At 37.2% G+C, this 20,678-nt stretch overlaps 1 non-coding gene and 1 pseudogene across 1 annotated transcript; one reads left to right on the top strand and one right to left on the bottom strand.

Annotated features, from left to right (window-relative positions):
* Positions 1 to 9,864: 9,864 nt before the first annotated feature.
* LOC106697355 lies at positions 9,865 to 11,126 on the bottom strand (annotated as a pseudogene).
* An 8,362-nt stretch (positions 11,127 to 19,488) lies between these two features.
* On the top strand, positions 19,489 to 19,594 carry LOC111826265. The gene has a single exon (XR_002829549.1). It is a non-coding gene; the product is annotated as a U6 spliceosomal RNA (small nuclear RNA).
* Positions 19,595 to 20,678: the final 1,084 nt, after the last annotated feature.

Genomic DNA, 20,678 nt, shown 5'->3' on the forward strand with positions numbered 1-20,678 from the left:
ACATATCTAAACCCCCTCAGTTTTAGATGTTTATGAAAAATAAAATTAAACATCTAAATATGAGAGCTTTAAATTTTGCCCCTTACAAATCAAAATCATGTGGAAAACTAATTATGTTTGGAAAATTACTTATGTTTTGAGGATAATATGCCTCATTCTTCACTATCCCCTATAAATATGAAAGGATTTTTCTGTATGAAAAAGAATGTTAAATTTTTTCTCTGAAAGCTCTATCAGGCTAGACTTGATTTGGAACACCAAACTACTACAACCATCATGAAAATAAGGAGTTTCATGTAGAAATTCAGGTTTCCACCAACGTGGAGGAGCTGAAGTTCTGAGGATTAGAAAGGTGACAGCCCATTTTTTGATTGGGTTGTTTATCTTCCTTTTGTTAAGTTGTATGAGTTCCCTGTAAATGTTGGAGATTAAACCCTTATTGGTGATAACATTTGCAAACAACCCAATAAAAAAATGGGCAACAGACCTAAATAGATACTTTTTGAAAGAAGACAGAAGAAAGGCCAAGAGACATATGAAAACACGCTCAAAGTCACTAATCATCTGAGAGATGCAAATCAAAATAACAATGCAGTACCATCTCACACCTGTCAGAGCAACAAATGATAAGTGCTAGTGAGGATGCAGAGAAAAAGGAACCCTCATGCACTGCTGGTGGGAATGCAGACTGGTGCAGCCACTGTGGAGAACAGTATGGAGTTTTCTCAAAAAAACTAAAAATGGAACTTCCATTTGACCCAGTGATCGCACTTCTAGGAATATATCCCAAGAAACTAGAAACACCAATCAGAGAGGATATATGCACCCCTATGTTCATAGCAGCACAATTCACCATAGCTAAGATTTGGAAACAGCCTAAGTGCCCATCTGCAGATGAGTGGATTAAAAAACTGTGGTATAGCTACACAATGGAATACTATGCTGTGGTTAAAAAAGAAGGAGTTCTTACCATTTGCAACAGCATAGATAGAACTCAAGAGCATTATGCTAAGTGAAATAAGCCAGTCAGAGAAAGATAAATATCACATGATCTCACTCATTTATGGAATATAATGAACAACATAAACTGATGAACAAAAACCGATCCAGAGACAGAGAAGCATCGATCAGACAGTCAAACCTCAGAGGGAAGACAGGGGAGGATGAGGGTAAGGGGGAGGGATCAACCAAAGGACTTGTATGCATGCATATGAGCCTCACCAATGGACACAGTCAACAAGGGGGTGAGGGCATGAGTGGGGGAGATGGGGGGTAATATGGGGATAAGGACACGTATGTAATAACTTAATCAATAAAGAAATTTTTAAAAAAAGAAAAAAAGAAAGGCAACAGCTAGGACTCAGATACCACAAACATCGCATGAAGTCCTGGATGGGGGAAGGAAGCCCCACATCTCGGGAAAGTTGCCAACTCATGGCAAGAAGTGCTCTGGTCACCTGCCCCATCCGTGGCCGGCCCGACGCTCTGAAAATCCTGCCTCTGCTTTACTTCCACCTTGTAAATCTCTCATTGGTTTCTCGCCTTAGCAAATAGCCGTAAACAGTACAGGAAATGTATGACATGTATGACAGCTTCTGAGAACTGAAGGTGCTAAGGTGAGAACTGTGGTTGACAGCTTCTGAGAACTGATGGTACTAAAGGCGACAACAACCAATCAAGTGTCAAAAATACACTATCACTGTATTTTTACAGGGTATTGACAGTATATAAAAAATTGAAGTAAAAATGTTAAATTTCCAACATTATCATTCTTTTTTGAGTGGGGGGGAGGGCCTTGTGAGTGAAAGCTTTAACTTCAAGTGGATATATACAACAGCATTGCCGAGATACTAAAAATTAAAATGTCCCAAGTTCCTTCAAATACTGGCCTCCTGGTGGACTGTCAAATATTGAATCTTAGTCCTTTCGATTTAAAGATTTTATTCCTCTTTTAAAATAAAAATGTTCAACAATGGCTAGTCTTGAATTGAGATTGGTTATATCATTACAATCAATTAAGAATCTGAGGGGACATTTCAATTTAGGAACAGAGAAATGAGAACGTAAGACCGCTGGCTCATTGAATAGGCATCCACATATACCTATTTTCTCTACTTGACTATCATGTTTGAAATGAGTCCACATTTTTTTTCAAATTTTCTGAATTTCAGAAGCACTTTCCTAGTCTTTTTAATTTTTTTTGTATAAACTATATATCCTCAAAATAATTGTACAGTAGCATTATTGTTCTACCTTATTTTGTCCATATACAATATATTAAAAGTATCTTGATTAAAAAGTGATAATGCAAATAATATTATTTTACCAACACACTTGGTTTTAAAAAAGAACACACTTGGTTTAAAACAAAAAACAAAAAAACCCCAGTATTGGTTGTAGTCCTGCAGAGGAAGGATATCAGTTTTTAAACTTCCTCCAGCCTCAACTGTAGCCTAATTACCTGCTTATGAGGCCATCATAATGTAGTGCTTTCACATGAGATGAAAGGCCTGTGGACGCTTTTAGTAATGCATCTCCCTGATACTAAAATTGTATTACCCATTACAAAATAACCAGACCTGGAGGAGCGATGGAGGACACAGTAAATCAAACTGTATTTCTAAGTGTTGCACATTTACAGAACGTTTACGTTCTCAGGACTCTGGAAAACACATGTACCTAAAAAGCAATTCTCCTAGTCATAAGGGAAAGCAGAAATAAAAAGAAAACATATACAATAGAATCTGTTCCATTTACAATTAATGCATTTACATAATTGAGTCATCCAGTCCCCAAATTTCATTTCTGCTTGAAACTCATTCCAGAAAAGTTTTTAAAAGCCTCAGGGGAAATAGATATAAATAGGTCTTCTACCTGGGTCTATTTTCATTTCACTGAATAGGAGAGTTTTTGTTTCTGTAATTGCTTTACTGGTCCCAGGAAATGTTCTTTGTCTTGATGAGTCATTTGAGTCCAGTTGAAAATTAGGAATTAAAAAAAAAATGTATGTTCCTTACATTTGGACTTTTATAATCATTGTCCTTATATTAAAAACAAATCTATCAAGTGTCCATTTCTGCTTGTGGATCTCCCTAGTGCTCCACAAGAAGACTAGTGAAATTACAATCCAGGGACAGAAAACTCTAGCATAAAATTGGAAGTGTGAGGTTCATCATATCACAGGATATGGGGGGAAGCACCCAGAATGGAAATCAGAAAGCGGATGTTGTCTCATGCTGGCTTTACTAACTAAATGTATGACTATAGAGGGTTTCATTGAACTATTTTGACCTTATGTTCCCTATTTGCAATTTGTAAAATTACTGTATACAAGAGTTCCCTTTCAGTGAAATGTTTTATGATTCTGTCACTTTGTGTTACCTACAGAACCAGCATTATTTGTGTGAGAAAGACTCAGAGAGACTGTGCTCCTAGGTAGAGGGGAAGGTAAGTCTGATGCTGCCATTACTGATGGGGCCTAAAGGGATAATAATAATTTTAAAAGTATTCTAGAGGTGTTTAAGGAAGAGATTCCTAAGGATTTACAAAGGAGATTCAGTTTACCACCCGCTGGGAGCAGAAGAAGCCCTATATTGCCTAAACCCTAACAGAGAGACAAAAGTTTACTAATCAGTTAACATTTAGAGATGTTTCTCTCCACACTTAGAGAAGTAATACAAAGAAGCAAAATCCAGGAGTGATTAAAAACATGACTCTACACCCTGACTTTTCAGCTTTATAATTACAAATACTAACTGAGTGATCGTGGACAAATTACCGAACCCCGAGTTGCTCATGTGTATGTTGTGGGACAATTTTCCATGAAGCTTCCACATTTCTGGTGACAGATTTTCTCCTGGCCTAACTTTTTGAGGGTGTTTGGGTAGCAAAGAGTCTTGAAAGAACAGAGGCAGATTTGTTTCCTGATGGAGTAAATATAGATAATGACTCTCTCCAAGTCAGAAGTCGGGCAGGTTTGTGGGTTTGTGAGCAGTCCGCTTTATACTAGTAGATTGAGGTTTTACTAACCTTGGACTTTCTTACTTGTAACACAAACCCACTGTGTGCACAAACCTGGTCCTGTTTGAGCATCTCTCCCATGGGAATTGGGGGGTAAGGGAAACTGATGAGAGCATGAAGTTCATGCTGCTGCTATACCACTAGATACGAAGTCCTCTGTCTCTAACCTGTGTTGTGTTTTCTGTCTGTATCTGTGAAACTGTTGTAAGATAACTAATTAGCTAGAAAACAAGGTAAAATCTTCCAACCCTTCACAGCTTCTGACATGCTGTAAAAGGGAATAAATCAATCTTCATCTCATCAGATTGTAATGGAGGCTATGTCCCTAACATTTGTAAAAACCTCCAAATGGTAACTTGAGTAGAGTAAGCATCATGTAAGTATTTGTTATATCAAAAAATAAATAAATAAGCTTGATGAGATCAAGGATATAGCTTCATTATTTCTCAAAAGTATCTTCACTCATAGGACTCCTAATGCTCATATGTATATACTCTTATACTCAAAGGGACTTTATGGATACACATAAATTTCTAATGATGCTGGCACATTTTTATCATTTACATATTAAAGGCTCTATTTTGAACCCGAAAGACACATTGAAAAATCTGGCTCCACTGTTTACCAGATTTGTGGGCTGAAGGAATGTATGTAACATCCATAATGAGTACTTATATCAGGCCAACCAGTAGGTGTACGTTTACTTACCTGTAGCTGAACTTCATTTCTCTCACAAGATTCATTCCATGAGATGTTAGGAACAAAAATAGAAATAAACATCCCTCTGTTAGTTCAGGTTCTTTGCCACCTTTGCTCTACAATTGCACCTGAGCTCAGGAGGCCACTTTGGTATCTTCCTAAGGGGCTGGGGAGAGATGGTCCCCAGCTATCAGCTATGCACACAGACTGAGCAGTTACCCAGAGGTGGAGCCAGGTTTTGGATGTCCTGAAAGTTATACATTTGATAGTGGTAGAAAGGATTTAATGGAAATAATACAAAAGAAGGTACAAAAGCAAATATCTAATTTGAATGAGAAAATACACTGCAGAAATTTACGACAACAACAAAAAGCAGATCAACACTATAAATATCAAACTCCACAGAAATAATAACTCATACTTTTATAATCCTTTTATTTTTTGTATAAAATTTTGGCTACATTTTAATTCCCTCTTCAAATGACACAACATTTTTTTAAAATATAATTATTGGAGAGGAAATAAGGTAATTTGTTTCCCTCTTGATTGAGTGTTGTTATTTACTATTGATAATTGAGATCAGAAAATATGATTTCACATGAATACAAAGTCATTTTTATAGTTGTACTAAAGGGCTGTGACCTATACAGAAAGGAGTTCTGATAAATTCTACATTGTGTGTTTCTTATCTATCTATCTTTATTATGACATTAATAATTATATACACTATACCATTGAGTACATTCCCAGAGTGACAAGGTGCTGATAGAGGTGACTAGAAACTTTCACAGAATATCTTCTGGTTTTTAATGTGGGAATGGGGTATGTCAAAGAAACACAGAAGCTAACTGAAAGACCTTCCAATGGTCAAACCTAGAACAATTTGAACAATAAATAAATAAAAAAATAAATAGTATTGGATTAAAGCTAAAGTATAAAATAAATATCCATAGATATAAATAAATGACTAAGTAAATTTTAAAAAGCAGATGCTAAGATACAAATATCACAGGCAGAACTCCAAATAATTTCTGAAGATACTGGTCCCTCAAGGATGTGGAACATTATTCTTTATACCTAGAGTAGGCTATGTGACTTCCTTCAATGGGTGGGAGTAGGGGGGAAAGGATAATTTTACAGTGGAGAAACCTGAACAACCTTACCTTAATTAGGTGATGATCAACCTTAACAGTAATACGTCATCTTGATAGCAATTACACTGACATAAAGTGATGAAAATGGAACTTTACCTCTGTGGTTTTTCTGGACCTCAAAACCCATAACCTCAACCTAATCATGAGAAAATCATCAAATTCTAATTGTAAGACATATTATAAAATGCCTAACCAGTTGCCCTCAAAACTATCAAGATTATAAAAACCAAGGAAAATATGAGAAATGATCACAGCCAAGGGGATTCTAAGAATATAATGACTAATGTAATGCACCATCCTAGATGGGATTTTGGAACAGAAAAGGCCATTGGGCAAAACTATGAAAATGTCAGCAAAGTATTACTTTACTGACATTTTCAGCCATAAAATAATGAAATCTTGCCATTAGTGATGGATGAACCTTAAGGCTATTATACTAAATGACATAAGTCAGATGAGAAAGACAAATACCATGTGATTTTGTCTCCTTAGTACTCAGTATTTGTTAATATCTCTACTCAGTTCTCTCAGCCTTCAAGCTATTGCTATTTTCACTTATACTTGAATTTCTGAAAGGATTGGTAGTTGGTTGCCAGAACAAGAGGATCTGGAGGAGGAGGAAGTGCATGAAGGGAATCAAAACCTACGAGCTTCCAGTTACAAAATAAGAGTCCTGGGATGTAATATACAGCATGGTGACTATTTATATATATAAAAGCCAAAGTGACTGGTCAACCAGTAGCCATGATGCACACTAACCACCAGGGGGCAGACACTCAATGCAGGATCTGGCCCCTAGTAGCTAGTGCTCTCCCACAGTGGGAGTGCTGCTCAGCTGACCAACAGGTGCCAGACGCTGGGCTCATGGCTGGCGAGCAAAGCTGCAGCATGCTAACCTCCCCCTGCATGCCCCTCCCCCATCTGGACTGGGACCTGGATCGGGACTGGGATAGGCATTGGGACTGACTGGGCATGAGCCCTTGTCTATTTCTGGGTCATGGGCACACTAGTATCACTCTAGGGCGGGCAAGTGGAGACCGTAGTGGAGTGGCAGCGAGCCTACCCAGTGGTGGCTACAGCAGGTGCAGCAGGGCTGGGATGAGCTGGAGCAGCGCCCAGCCTGGGCTCGGGCTCCTCCCCTGCCGCTTGCCGCTTTGGCACTACTACCAGGTGTACCAGTTAATGATGCGGATTTTTTTTCAGTAGATGGAGTTACACATATGTTGATATATATGCGGTTTGATATGTATGCTGTTTTGTTGTATCAACAACAAGCTTCAAAACTTCATATGTCAAATTTTCTGAAGGTGTTAACATCATAGATATTTTTATGCTTAAAAATGTTGAATTTCATGCCTAAAAAAGAGAAAATTTGCGGGAAATTTTAATTCATTACTTAAGTGCTGCTGAATACTTTGGGAAGCTTATAGCGAACATACTCCATCTCAAGATACTTGTGAACATTGATTTAAACATTTTAAAAGTGATGATTTCGATGTGAAAGACAAAGAACGTCCAGGTCAACTGAAAAAGTTTGAAGATCAACAATTACAAGCATTATTGGATGAAGATATTTGTCAAACTCAAAAACATCTTGCAGAAAGATTAAACGTTGCTCAGCAAACAATTTCCAATCATTTACAAGCAATGGGAAAGATTTTAAAGGAAGGAAAATGGGTGCCACACAAACTGAACGAAAACAAGTGGAAAACCGAAAAGTCATCAATAAAATGTTGCTTCAATGGCACAAAAGAAAGTCTTTTTTGCATCGCATTGTGACTGGTGATGAAAAGTGGATTTATTTTGAGAACCCCAAATGCACAAAATCATGGGTTGATCCAGGTCAACCATCAACATCAACTGCAAGGCCAAATCGCTTCGGAAAGAAGACAATGTTCTAAGTTTGGTGGGATCAGGAAGGTGTGGTGTATTATGAGCTTCTAAAACCAGATGAAACCGTTAATAACCGATTGCCACTGACAACAAATAATCAGTTTGAACCACCCTTTGATCAGAAAATGACCAGAATGGTCCAGAAGACACAGAAAAGTAATTTTGCTTCATGATGACACACCATCACACACTTCAAAACCACTTAAAGACACGTTAAAAGATCTTGCCTGGGAAGTATTAACTCACCCGCTGTATTCACCAGACCTTGCTCCTTCAGATTACCACTTGTTCTGATCGATGGCACACGCACTTTCTGAGCAGCACTTCAAAACATGCGAAGAAGTGGAAAATTGGATCTCTGAATGGTTTGCCTCAAAACAAGAAAAGTTCTATTGGGACAGTATCCACAAATTACCTGAAAGATGGGGGAAATGTGTAGCTAGTGATGGACATTACTTTGAATAAAGTACTTTTGATGTTTCTCTTGAAAATATCATGTTTTTCTTTATTACAAAATCCGCATTATTAACCAGTACACCTGGTACATCCCTTTGAGGATCTAGGACTGCTGGCTTTGGCCAATCCCCTCAGGCCAGACCAAGGGACCCCACCCATGCATGGGCCTCTAGTAGTTGATAATATTGTATTGCATATTTGAAAGTTGCTAAGACAGTAAATCTTAAAAATTCTCATCACAAGTAAAAAGACATTTCAAAACTACGTAAGGGGACAGATGTTAACTAGACTTATGGTGATCATTTCAAAATATATAAATATTGAATCATTATGTTATATATCTGAAACTAATACAATGTTGTACCAATTATACCTCAATAAAAAATGTACTGGAAAAAATAACATAAAAGAAGTCATACATTGGAGGCCAAACTTGCATACAACCTCCCTCCCAGACCCTTTACTTTTTCTTGAGCTATGTATGCATCGGGTGAGATGCCCACCAATAGCTTGAAGGCTGAGGGGGACTGAGTAGAGATATTAACAGATACCGAGTACTAAGGAGACAGAATAGAGTACAATTCCTGCAAGTTAAAAGTCTACTTGAAGAGATTAAGAGGATGATTCTAAAATTTATATGGACATGCATACACTTAGAATAGAAAAAACAATCTAGAAAAAAAATAGAGCAAATAGGAAAAAATGTTTGTCTCTTGAGTGTGGGATATAAACAATAGGGGCACAAGATAACTTTATGAGGTAATGGAAATGTTCTATATCTTGATATGATTGGTGGTTACATGCGGGTATAAATTTATCAAAATTCATTGAACTCTATACATTAAATGTGTACATTGTGGTTTTTTCCCCCCTGAAAACAAGTTTTATTTAAATAAGGGTTTAAATACATAACATAACATTAAAACTAAAGGAGGAGAACAAAACACCCAAAATCATTTTTTTTTTACTTCACATGGCATTGGGGCAGCTGTTGCTAGTAAGTTGCAAGCTCTATAGCTAGCTACATGACTGACACTTCAGTTTGAAATTTGTTCCCTTGTCAAAAATTTAACTCTGATTGAAGGTTGACCTCAAATTATGGTGTTTGGACAACAATTAGCTAGGATATGTCTGGTCAAAAAGACCTTGGTGGCAAGCCAGAAGTCCTTACACATCATTGGAGGGAAGGTGGCAGGCTGTTCTAAGCTCCATCCACCAGGTCAGGTGTAGATCTTTGACTACGGAAGGCTCCCTCTAATGGTACATATGCCGCTACTGCCTTACCCCTCTCCTCTCAGCATCACCGAAGTCTGTTCAGGCGGTGACATTCTCTAAGGGCACCAACTCTGGTGAGGATCTTCTGGCTAGACATGGGCTTGGCTGAAACATCACGTTATTGCTCTGCTTCAGGCTGGACACTGCCAGGTGCCTACTGCTTGACCTCATTAAATGACGAACTTCAAGACTAGACAGCATGGCTCTTTTCAGTTTATTGCGTGAAGGAGTTACACTAGTCCAAGTGAAAAGCAGACCCCAAATGGTTACATTATACAAGCTGTGAGGTTTTTAAACTTGTGACAAGGGACAGAAGAAAATTCTACTCATTGCAAAGAAATCCTCACTAAGGCTTCAGTGAGCCAAAAGCACTTAAAACCCATGAACCTTCAGCTGGTCGTCTTATTCAGTCCAATCTCTATGAGGAACTGGCATATGTTCTTGCACTGGTCACCCTGAAGCTTCTTCATATTCCGGATGCTCAATTACAGTACCATTGCAGGCAAATTTCTTCTTAGAGGCCTTCACTAGTTTATTTTTATCATAAACATCAGCAATCCCTTGGACAGTGGTAAGGGTCTTCCTGCCATGGATAATGGAGGCCTGATGCACGAAATTCATGCAAGGGGCTCAGCTGTCAGAGCCTCAGCCAGCACTTGTAGCCTTGGTTTCGTCTGGAAGATCATTTGGCTGTTCGGTCTAATTAGCATATTAGCTCTTTATTATATAGGATAATTCTCAGTGGCAGCAGGAAGCTGATCATCACTCTGACTTGCATCAGCTAAGGCAGTGGTTGGCAAATTCATTAGTCAACAGAGCCGAATATCAACAGTACAACGATTGAAATTTCTTTTGAGAGCCAAAATTTTTAAACATAAACTATATAGGTAGGTACATTGTTATTAATTTAATTAGGGTACTCCTAAGGCTTAGGAAGAGCCACACTCAAGGGGCCAAAGAGCTGCATGTGGCTCACGAGACGCAGTTTGCCCACCACGGAGCTAAGGGATCGAAGGAGTGGAGGTTCTGGATGGCGGACAGATGATATGATTCCTTTTCCTCGGTGGAAACGGCCTACAGAAGGCTGTGGCAGGAGAAGGCGGGCATGGGGGACAGAGCATCGGGAAGTGAGGGGGGGCTCAAGGGGAGGTTGCTGAGTCCTCGGTGGTGGCTTAGTCACTGGGGCTACATTATGCTTTTTATAATTTATCTTAATTAAATAGAATATTAGAATATAATAAGGTAATTTCAACACATTCCTTGTCCTTAGAGGAACTCACACAAATTAGGAGCCCTGGACCTTAACCTTCCATACTTTCATGAAAATAAAACATCTTTATGGTTATCCCACTGCGTTCTCTGATGTCTTTCCATATAATCACTGCTGGGGGGGATCTCAGGTTTGGTCAGCTCTTGGTTAGTTCCATTATTTCCACTTCCCTTCCTCCCCACCTTAGAGGCCCTGTGAAAACTGGGCTGATCTTGAGATCTGAGCTCTGAGAAATTTAGCAGGGTTGTTAATGCTCCATCTCTGTGCTTTTCTATGGACCAAGAAAAATCATATGACTTTACTTGTAATGCTTGGGCACACGAATATGGTATTAGATCTACAAGCTGCATTTTGGCCATTTGTCTAGATCAACGATTTTTAACCTGTGTGCCGCAAGACTTTTTAAAACATGCAATACCTGACTATTTAGTCAGGGGTACTGACCTCTTTTCCCTTAGATTGTCAAATTAAAAGATGACAAGATCCAGCAAAACAATAGCCATTCAGTTTTAATGATTTAAAAATTATGCCTATTTTTTTTTTGTCAGATCAGCAAAAAATATATTTTTTGGTGTGCTGCAGAATTTTAGTAATTACTTTGGCAAACAGTTGAAAATTGCCACTCTAGATGTACCACATTAACAGCTCTTTCTACTCTGGTTTGATGGTGGTGGTGGGCTTAGGGGAACTCTGGGCTCTTGCAATTTCTCCAGTATCTAACCACATTTTTAAGGCATGGGTGCATTATATCCTTGGATTTTCAAATCTACTACTTTTCTAAAAAATACTTCCTCTTTAATTGAGCTCATCTAAAAGGCAGAACAGCACAAAGCAAAAGAACTCCTGAATCTCTCAGGTCTTCCCTTGGGGTGAAGCTTAGAGAGCTTTGAAGCCTCATTCTCTCTCTTAATATTGATGTGTCCCGGGGAAAAATACCTTATTTCAGATCTGTGTAAAGATCTATAAAATGTGTATACACACAACATATATCTCCTAGTATTTTTCAGAGGATTAGGTGAAATAATGTAAGATATTTTCAAACTTTCTGTTGTATAGTAAGGAATTAAAATAAAATTAACTACTATTAGTTACTCATTGGACTATAGTTTGAGAAAGAAATTAGAATTTGTTATCAGAAATTGTAAAATTCAGTGGTATCTTACTGTTCCTGGAGCACTGGGCATAAAATACTCTAGCTACAGATGAAGGAGGGACGAGAAATATATGGAGGAAAGCAAACTTGTATAATGTGTATAAACCTATTCCCCTGATTCACTTCTCTAGGTCATAATTTCCTATGTAGAGAAAATAACATCCTTATTAAATAACGGTTATTGTAAGCATTGCAAAGGAAAATAATGCATTCAAATTTCTTAGCACAGTGCACTCAGTAACTAACGTTAAGTGAACTGACTTAAATACTCATCGTCGCCGAAACCGGTTTGGCTCAGTGGGTAGAGCGTCGGCCTGCGGACTGAAGGGTCCCGGGTTCGATTCCGGTCAAGGGCATGTACTTGGGTTGCGAGCACATCCCCAGTAGGAGATGTGTGGGAGGCAGCTGATCGATGTTTCTTTCTCATCGATGTTTCTAACTCTCTATCTCTCTCTCCCTTCCTCTCTGTAAAAAATCAATAAAATATATAAAAAAAAAATAAATAAATACTCATCGTTTCTCATGAACTCAGGGGAGAGGAACAGATATAGGAAAACGTTTATCTGGAATAAAATGAAACAATGGCCAATTGCATAATTATTCCCAAAAGTACTGACCTGAGTAAGTTAGCATCTAATAAAAATATTGAGCCATTATTTTTCTAACTTAATGATAACTTACACAAACATAAATTTCGACTATACTAATTATCTGAAGTAATCCTCAAACTAAAAGATAAACATTATCTCTCATTAATGAGAGGTCACAAGTCCAGTGGAGGTGACACACAGCTAAGTGTCAGAGCTGGAATGAAAACCCATGAATTCTGATTCAAAAATCTCTGGGCTCTTCCATCAGCCCAGAACTTTTTCATATGCTAAAATAGAGCAAGCTGTTTCCAACCTTTCCCAGCCTTTCCAATTAGGACTCCCCTGAGCCCTCTCTCTTATCCAAGTTCTTTCTGGCTTATTCTTCCATGAAACCTTTTTGCTTTTTATCTTTTTCTAATTAGTTTTGAAACAATGCTTTCGTGCATTCTTTTCACTGGGTCTGAGTTACTGCAGAGACTGAAAGAAAGGTGACAATATGTTGTGGGGATGGGAGGTATAAGCACTTAAGAGAGAAAAATGAATGGAATTTAAATGAGTCTGTCAGTTAAGAATGGGCAAGAGAGAACCAAGAAAATGGTTTTCACTTATCTTCCTTCTAATCAAAGCCTGCGTTTGAACAGATGAGGTCCATCCCTCAAGTCGGAAGGCTAAGGACTCTGTAATCAGCAGATATTAATGTATGGTAGAACACACGCTACTGTCCATGCTGTTGATAAAATGGGGAGGATTCATCTTTTAAAGACACACTTTTTGTTTTCCTCTGGATAGATGAAATTTTATATCTAGTAACTCTGATATTAATTTGATCAGGACTCATATTTTTCCAGGGTTTCTTTGTATGCAAATATTGTAAAATAACCAAGACATTAACTGATAATGAAATGTTTCATTAAAATAAAGAGCTTGTGTACCACAATAAGTATAGCACTTAGTAGGGTAAGAAAGTGTTTCAGTATTAGTGTTGGTATATGAAAAGTTAAATTTATCCTTCCATCATTACTTCATTGAATTTATATGTTTTGATCAACTCATTATGATACTGCAATTATGGGTGAATGTTAATAAGTTCAAATATTCATAATTGAGGAGACAGAGGAAAGCTATGTGGTCAGGAGTTGGGGCCATGGGAAGAAATAAAAGTGGAGAACCAGCCAGGTGTAGTTATGAAGGCACCCTAACTGGGTGGGGAAGGAAGGACACACGGGAGAGGCACGAACTTTAAAATGTATGGATATTGCGAGGACAGAGGCGGTAAGGCATATAAACCAATCCCAAGGATGTTGCTAAGGCAGAATTCTTTGAAAATGTCAATTAGGAGCTAACAAGGCCGTCTCCATCCCCTAAATTAAGAAGTGCATTTCTTCTTGCTCTCTCTGACACGCTAGATTCTTAGTTTGATGGCAGGAGATGCGCCCCCCTGCACCCATGTGACGTATGACCACATGGACTGCCACACATGGACTAACAGACTTTAATTCACTCGGAGACTGAATGATTCTTGACTGTAACATGGAAAGGAAGCTCTGGACACTGGCCTGCTCCTGGACCCCAGCTGCACCTTTTCCTGGACTGGCTTCTCTCAATAATCTTTGCTCCCCCTAATTGTTTTTGTCCAGGACTTCTTTCTTCGATTTTGCAAGACAAAGAACTCAGACTCAACCACCCCACATTTGATTTTATTATGATACAATATAGTTATATGAAAGCATGTGTTCAGTAATATTTTATTGTGTTGTATAACTATGAAATCAAATGCAGAAGGGAGTACTGTTCTTTACAGCATCATAAACATTTGTCATTGAAGAGTCATATAGCATCAAACACAATTCCTGACATGTAAACTCAAAATTAAGTATTACTAACATCTTATTCAGAAAGAACAATGTAAAGTGTCTGAATCATGTCTTACTGTCACAGGAAAAAATGCATCCTAAATAAGTTTTTGATAATTCATGCTTCAAAATCAACAGTGGCATAAAGAACATGGTAAAGATGTCTAAATGTTATTATAAAACAAAATGTATTCATGAGTTAGAATTGTTTTAAAAAGGAGAAAAAGAAAACCTATCAACTATAGCCTTAAATAAAAAGATAATTCTCTGGGTGAACATGTAATTCATAAAAGACCTCAATATTTGTAATCAATTTCACTATAATCAGGAATAAGACCAAAACCAATGGTGGAAGTGGCCTAAAATAGTGATACAAAATAGTGTTAAATGTGGTACCTGCTATCTGGAAAAAATCTAATCTTACTCAACAGAAGCTTTCACTGGCCTAAGACTTTGTAATGAAGGCTTACTGCTTCTTTATCAAAGTGGAAAATAATTCCTCAGATACTTGTAGTATCCTTTGGGTCTTCCCTGGCTTCTGCAGTGTAATGGCTAAACAGGTCTGGGTCCTGATTCCTGAAAACTAAAGTATGACAGGGTCTCATTGACATTTTGGTGTGAAGAGCTGCTGTCTATTGGATTCTAGGTCCTTTGAGGGCCCTGTGGGGGCTACAGGGTGCGACCAACATCATCATTTCTGGACTTTCTCATGAATCTCCTGTTAGGACTATAGGGCAATATAATCCTTAACGACCATTTATAAGCTTCCCACCACAGGAGAACAAAAGACCAGGAAATGCTTGCTGGACACTGGGAGTCAGACTATACAAGGAATGGAAACTGTCCTAAGGACACCTGATCGCACACCTGCATTCCATCCGCATTACAAACCCACCACCTCCGCCCCCAAACCCACTGATGACAACAGTTTCCCCACCAGCGACTGCATATCAGGATGAGACTCCAGCTCCTGGGTGCTGCCATCATCGACCCAATGTCCCCTTGGCTGGGTGCTGTGCAGCCTTTTGCTTTGGATATCCCACCCCCTATCCCCTTTCCTTAAATAAATTCAAATTTTCTTTATCCACCATCTGAGATGGCTATTTAGTCTACCCACACACCACCTTTCACCTCCTGCTGCCTCATGGCCTATTCAGGAGGCAGAAGAGAGATCTTTAGTGGGAAAAATCTCCATGGTTTTTCTCCCTGGGGGCTGCCTTTTGATGTGTCCTGAGGAATTCAGAAAAATATGTTTTTCTTCGCAAAGTCTGGTATTCACGGACTTTTCTGATGCATGCTCTAAAGCCCTGCTTTGGAAGACAGAGGTTAAATAATAAACTCCTTTTCTCAACAATCATTATGCCCTGTCCTTCAACCCTCTTTGTCTCTTTTTTCCTCCACCCCACAGATAAATGCCTCAGGACTGTGGAGAAGATAGGGATATGAACCTGTACAAGGAAAGAGTATACTAATTTCTTTTCATAATATTGATTTGGGTTTTCTGAGCAGGATGCAAGGGTAATTTCTTTCCTGGGTTCTTGTCCAGATGGATTAGAAGAATGAAGCCACGGGCAAAAGGTGGTAGATGAAAAGGATGGAAATTTATTGGAAGCAAATACAGCCTCCCACATGGAGAGGGGGTCCCAAGGGGGTAACCCTCTAAGCTCCTTTTTTTCTAAGGTTTATAAAAGTCGCAGTTCTTTGTCTCTTGATGCTCCCTTCTTATTGGTCACTCTTTTGCAGAATATCAGCTTCAAAGCCTAAACTCCAAGTGGTGCTCCCCACTTCCTCTCCCCCTTCAGTGGTAAAATGCTCTATCTCCTGTGAAATCTAGTTTCCTCTTTCTCCTACTTGTAGGCATTTCTCTACCCTCTGTGAAAGTTTTCCTTTTTCTCCCCATACCCTGTGTCTTTCCCCTATCTTCTGTGAATGGATGTCTTCATCTCCCTTATCCTGTGGCACCTCCCCCCTTTTTTTTCTCTGTGAATGTATGCCTTTTGGCAACTCCAAGCCCTCACTTACGCCTTCCTCCCTCATGGGCCCTCTTTATTCCTAAAACTCCCTAAACCTGCCTATTTTATCCCTAAAACTCCTTTTAGTTTCATCATCAAACCTGTGAACATATCAAATGTGTAAATGATTCCTCTTTTTAAAACTAAGCGTATATAACACTGATTTGGGCACTCAAGTGAGTAACTTTCTTAATATGTGCCAAGAATGATCATTTTATCTGAATGTATTTTGTTTGCAAATTTGTATAGACAATTCCTTCCCCAAGCTCTGTAACCTCTCAATTCTTCATATCAGCATTGGTTCCACCAAACTGGAAGTGGTTAGGAGTACTCCACCGACAGACACATGGGAGAGAGACTTTTATAAAGAAAATGTGGAAGCAAAGTAAGAAAATTATTAATTGGCTCTATAGCTTAAAGCCTAATTGACTGTTTGTAATTGGTTGTCCTTAGGTTTCAATATGTAAGCCTGAGGCTTAGATTTTTGGTTTGCTTGCACTGGTTGGCATAGCATTAGAGCCACCTTAGGCTAATAGCCTCATTGTTTAATATAATAGTCCTTAAACTTTTCTAAAAAGATATGTAGATATTCAACTTAGAGCAGTTGTAATTGTACTGCTAACAGATTAAGAATATTGATAATGACATATAAACTTGGGTATATATATCAGCAAATCAGCGTGCACTGGAATAGTGAGATATTCAGTCTGTACTTGTACACATGGTTTCCAGGCTTCTTTCAATACCTCTCTTCACACCAGTGTCATCCTCCCACTTAAACCTCCGCTATGGCTCACACATGAACCACTGTTTGAAGAGGATCTGTCAGTCACCCAAAAAATTAATAATTCTATGAAAATGAATAAATGTCACTTTAAAAATGGTTGATTTGTCTACTCTTTCCTCAAGGTATAATTTTCTCATTCCCAAAGGAGACATTTTGAAAGTTACTAGTACTTCATACTTATCTCTCACTCAAGATAAAAAAATTGGCTTAGTTTATGGTAAACAGCAGTTATAATTTGAAGAATCAAGAGCTGGCTTCTTTACCCCAAATCCATATAGGATACTCTTACACATTACTATGGCGAGAAAAGTTGGCATTTTTAAAAGACAAAGAAGAACATTTTGTTTTTTCCTTCAAGGAGACATTTCAATATCTTAAGTGCTCATTTGCAATCCCATAAAAAGTTTTCTTTCTCTTTAAATGTCAAGGTGATGTTTTTATGATTAATGTAAAATTAAACTCACAACTCATTCTTTGCACCTTAAGTGACATTAGTAGGTGGGAGACAAACAATTATAAGTAGGTTTTCCTGAGGCTAAACACCTTTACCTTTGAACTTAACTTATTACATAATTCAAAAACATTTTCTGCTCTAAATATTTTAAGACATTAAACAAACACTAAAGTACCAAAAAGGCAAAAATGCACTCACAACAAATTTAATTGCATATCCAACAGAGAAGCAGCTATATTTAAGTATGACTATCATTACTCAAATAATCTCAAATAATCAAATTTATTTTAACTACTAAAATTACACCAACAATAATAGATCTTATATTTTGTCATTCACCATATTTCCAAATTACTGCATTACCAGAGTTATTTTGCTCACAACAACCCTAGGAAATATGGAAATTAAGTATTATTGTCCTCAGAAAAATTGTGAGGCAGAGAGAATGACAAGGCTCAGCTGAAAATCACATAGATAATTAATGATAAAGATAGAACTAGAATAAAAAGAATTTCATTCTCTGCCAAGTTTTTGTTCACCTAGAGTAATTCCTCTATTCACAATAATATAAAATGTTTTGGAATATTTAATATTTATAAAGTAAGTCTTAATTCTGTAGTTCTATGTAAAAAGGTAAAAAAAATAGATTTTGAACACTGTTGCTAGGGAAATAATATCATATCAACATTGATATAAATGATAATATTCATATGAGCAGGGGTTGCAATCCCATGATGATAGGCAGCTCCATTCCCATGCTTCAGTCTCAGGCCCACTGGCCTCATGTGGTGGCCATAATGATATCTGAATCACCTTCAGGGCCATTCTCCCCTTTTCTAGAAGCATAACACACATTTACAGCAGAAAAACTTTATGTTCATGTCCTATAGACTCAAAGGAGTCCTTCCAACAGCCTTCCCTTATTTCATCCCATCCCATTTTTCTCTTCTCTTCAGGCCCAGCTGGCAGTATTTCTGCTGGTCTAATCTCATCTCCATTCCTGGCTTGGATTAGGTCCATGGTTTATCTAATCTCCTCATCAAAATGCTTGGTCAGTCACACCCTCAGTGTGCTCTTCAGAACACTTTCTCATTTTTTTTGCAGTATGGATAAGCTGAGAATTTTTTTAAATCTTTAAGTTCTAGTTACTTTTTTTTACTTATTGCTTACCAATTTTTTCTTCAATGTATTTCTCTCTTCTTCATTTGTAAGCAGTCAGGAGGAAATAAGCCACTCCTTCAACACTTTGTTTAAAATCTTCTCAACTACATATCCAGTCTTATAACTCCCAAGTTCTACCTTCCACAAAACATGGACACAATTCAGCCGAGTTCTTCATCACTTTATAACAAGCATCACCTTTTCCCTAGTGTGTAATGGCATGTTCCTCATTTCTTCCTGAAACCTCCTGAGCATGGCCTTCATCATCCATATTTCTACCAAATTCTGTACATGATTATTTATGTATTTGCTATGAAGATGGAAGTGTTTCTGTGAGTTTCCTTTTGTTACTGAACTCTCATCAGGATCACTTTTAACAGTTCATAGACTTTTTGTAATGTGTACCTCAAAACTCTCCCAGCCTTTATTACACATTTCTAAAGCCACTTCCACATTTATATGTTTTTGTAACAGTGGTGTTCTGCTTCTAAATACCAAAACCTATCTTAGTTCAGGCTGCTATACTAAAATACACTAGACTGAGTGGCTTAAACAATAAACATTTACCATACCAATATTGATATAAATGGTAATTATCATGTTAATATTGATTTAAATTATATTGTTGCCTATAAAATGGTGTATTTTATATTATAAAATTAAATATCTAAAGGTGGCTGAAACTAATAAGAAAAAACTTATTTAAAAATCATGTTTGTATGGTAGCACATATATAAAAATTGGAATGACTCAGAGAAGATTAGCTGGTTCCTTTTAAAGTATGACACACATTTTTAAAGCACCCTAAGTATACTTTGTAAATCATGTGCTCTTGAAAATAGTTTCATTATAAATCTGAGTTTCTGCAAGATATTCAATGCTGGATAATAGGCAACTTTACTAAAAATAGGTTAAATTTTTATTTTTTTATTGCTTAAAGTATTACAAAGGGTATTACATATGTGTCCTTTTTTCCCCCCGCCCTTGACAATCCCCTGGCCTCCCCTTCCCCCCAGTGTCTTATGTCCATTGGTTATGCTTATATGCATGCATACAAGTCCTTCGATAATAGGCAACTTTACTAAAAATAGGTTAAAATTTTTAAAGTTTGTAATTCCAAAGTCACTTTTAAAGTTGAAATTTTAAGTCTTAGGTGCTGAAAGTGGCCTACGTTGTTTTCCGAATTAATTAATACTACATTCCCAATATTTTGCTTTATTCTCATGAAGTAGATTTAAAATAATAATTATGTTTTAATATGCTATTACAGTGTAGTATTCAGATATTATTTATGATCCACCAACTCATTTGTGCTCTACTAGAGATGTTCAGTTCTAAAGGGAATAAAAAAAATTTAGAGATGATAAAATACATAATAATATTGCAAAAACACCATACATTTTACAAGTAAATTATAGTAATCTATAGGGTGAAATAAGAGATGCATGGATCATAACAACTTATTTTGCTCTTCAATTATTTTCACCTACTGCATCAAATTTTTCTATATATATCTGCATTTAATGACACAAAATTATATACAACATTTTATAATGAATTAAAACAATTTTTATACTTGCATGTTTACTGAAGCTTGAGAATTCTTTTTGAGAAAACAGCACTGTGAAGGTGTTGAGGTAAAAGGAAGAGGTTAGAAGGAAAATGGTAATTTTAGAAATATCAGAAAAATGTACAATACATTGGAATGTCAGTTTGGAAAAATATGTGCAGCATAGTAATTAGAGAAATAAAAGACTATATAAAACAATATGTTGAAAATTCAGATTAATATTGAAGTGATCTGCAATTAAAGAAATGTCAAAAAACACATAAGAATTGATACATTATTTTATTGTAGAAAATCACTTACTACATCTAATTTTGATGATATATTTCTTAAA

Source organism: Myotis lucifugus, unplaced genomic scaffold (assembly GCF_000147115.1).
Source record: "Myotis lucifugus unplaced genomic scaffold, Myoluc2.0 scaffold_64, whole genome shotgun sequence".
Classification (NCBI taxonomy): Eukaryota; Metazoa; Chordata; class Mammalia; order Chiroptera; family Vespertilionidae; genus Myotis; species Myotis lucifugus.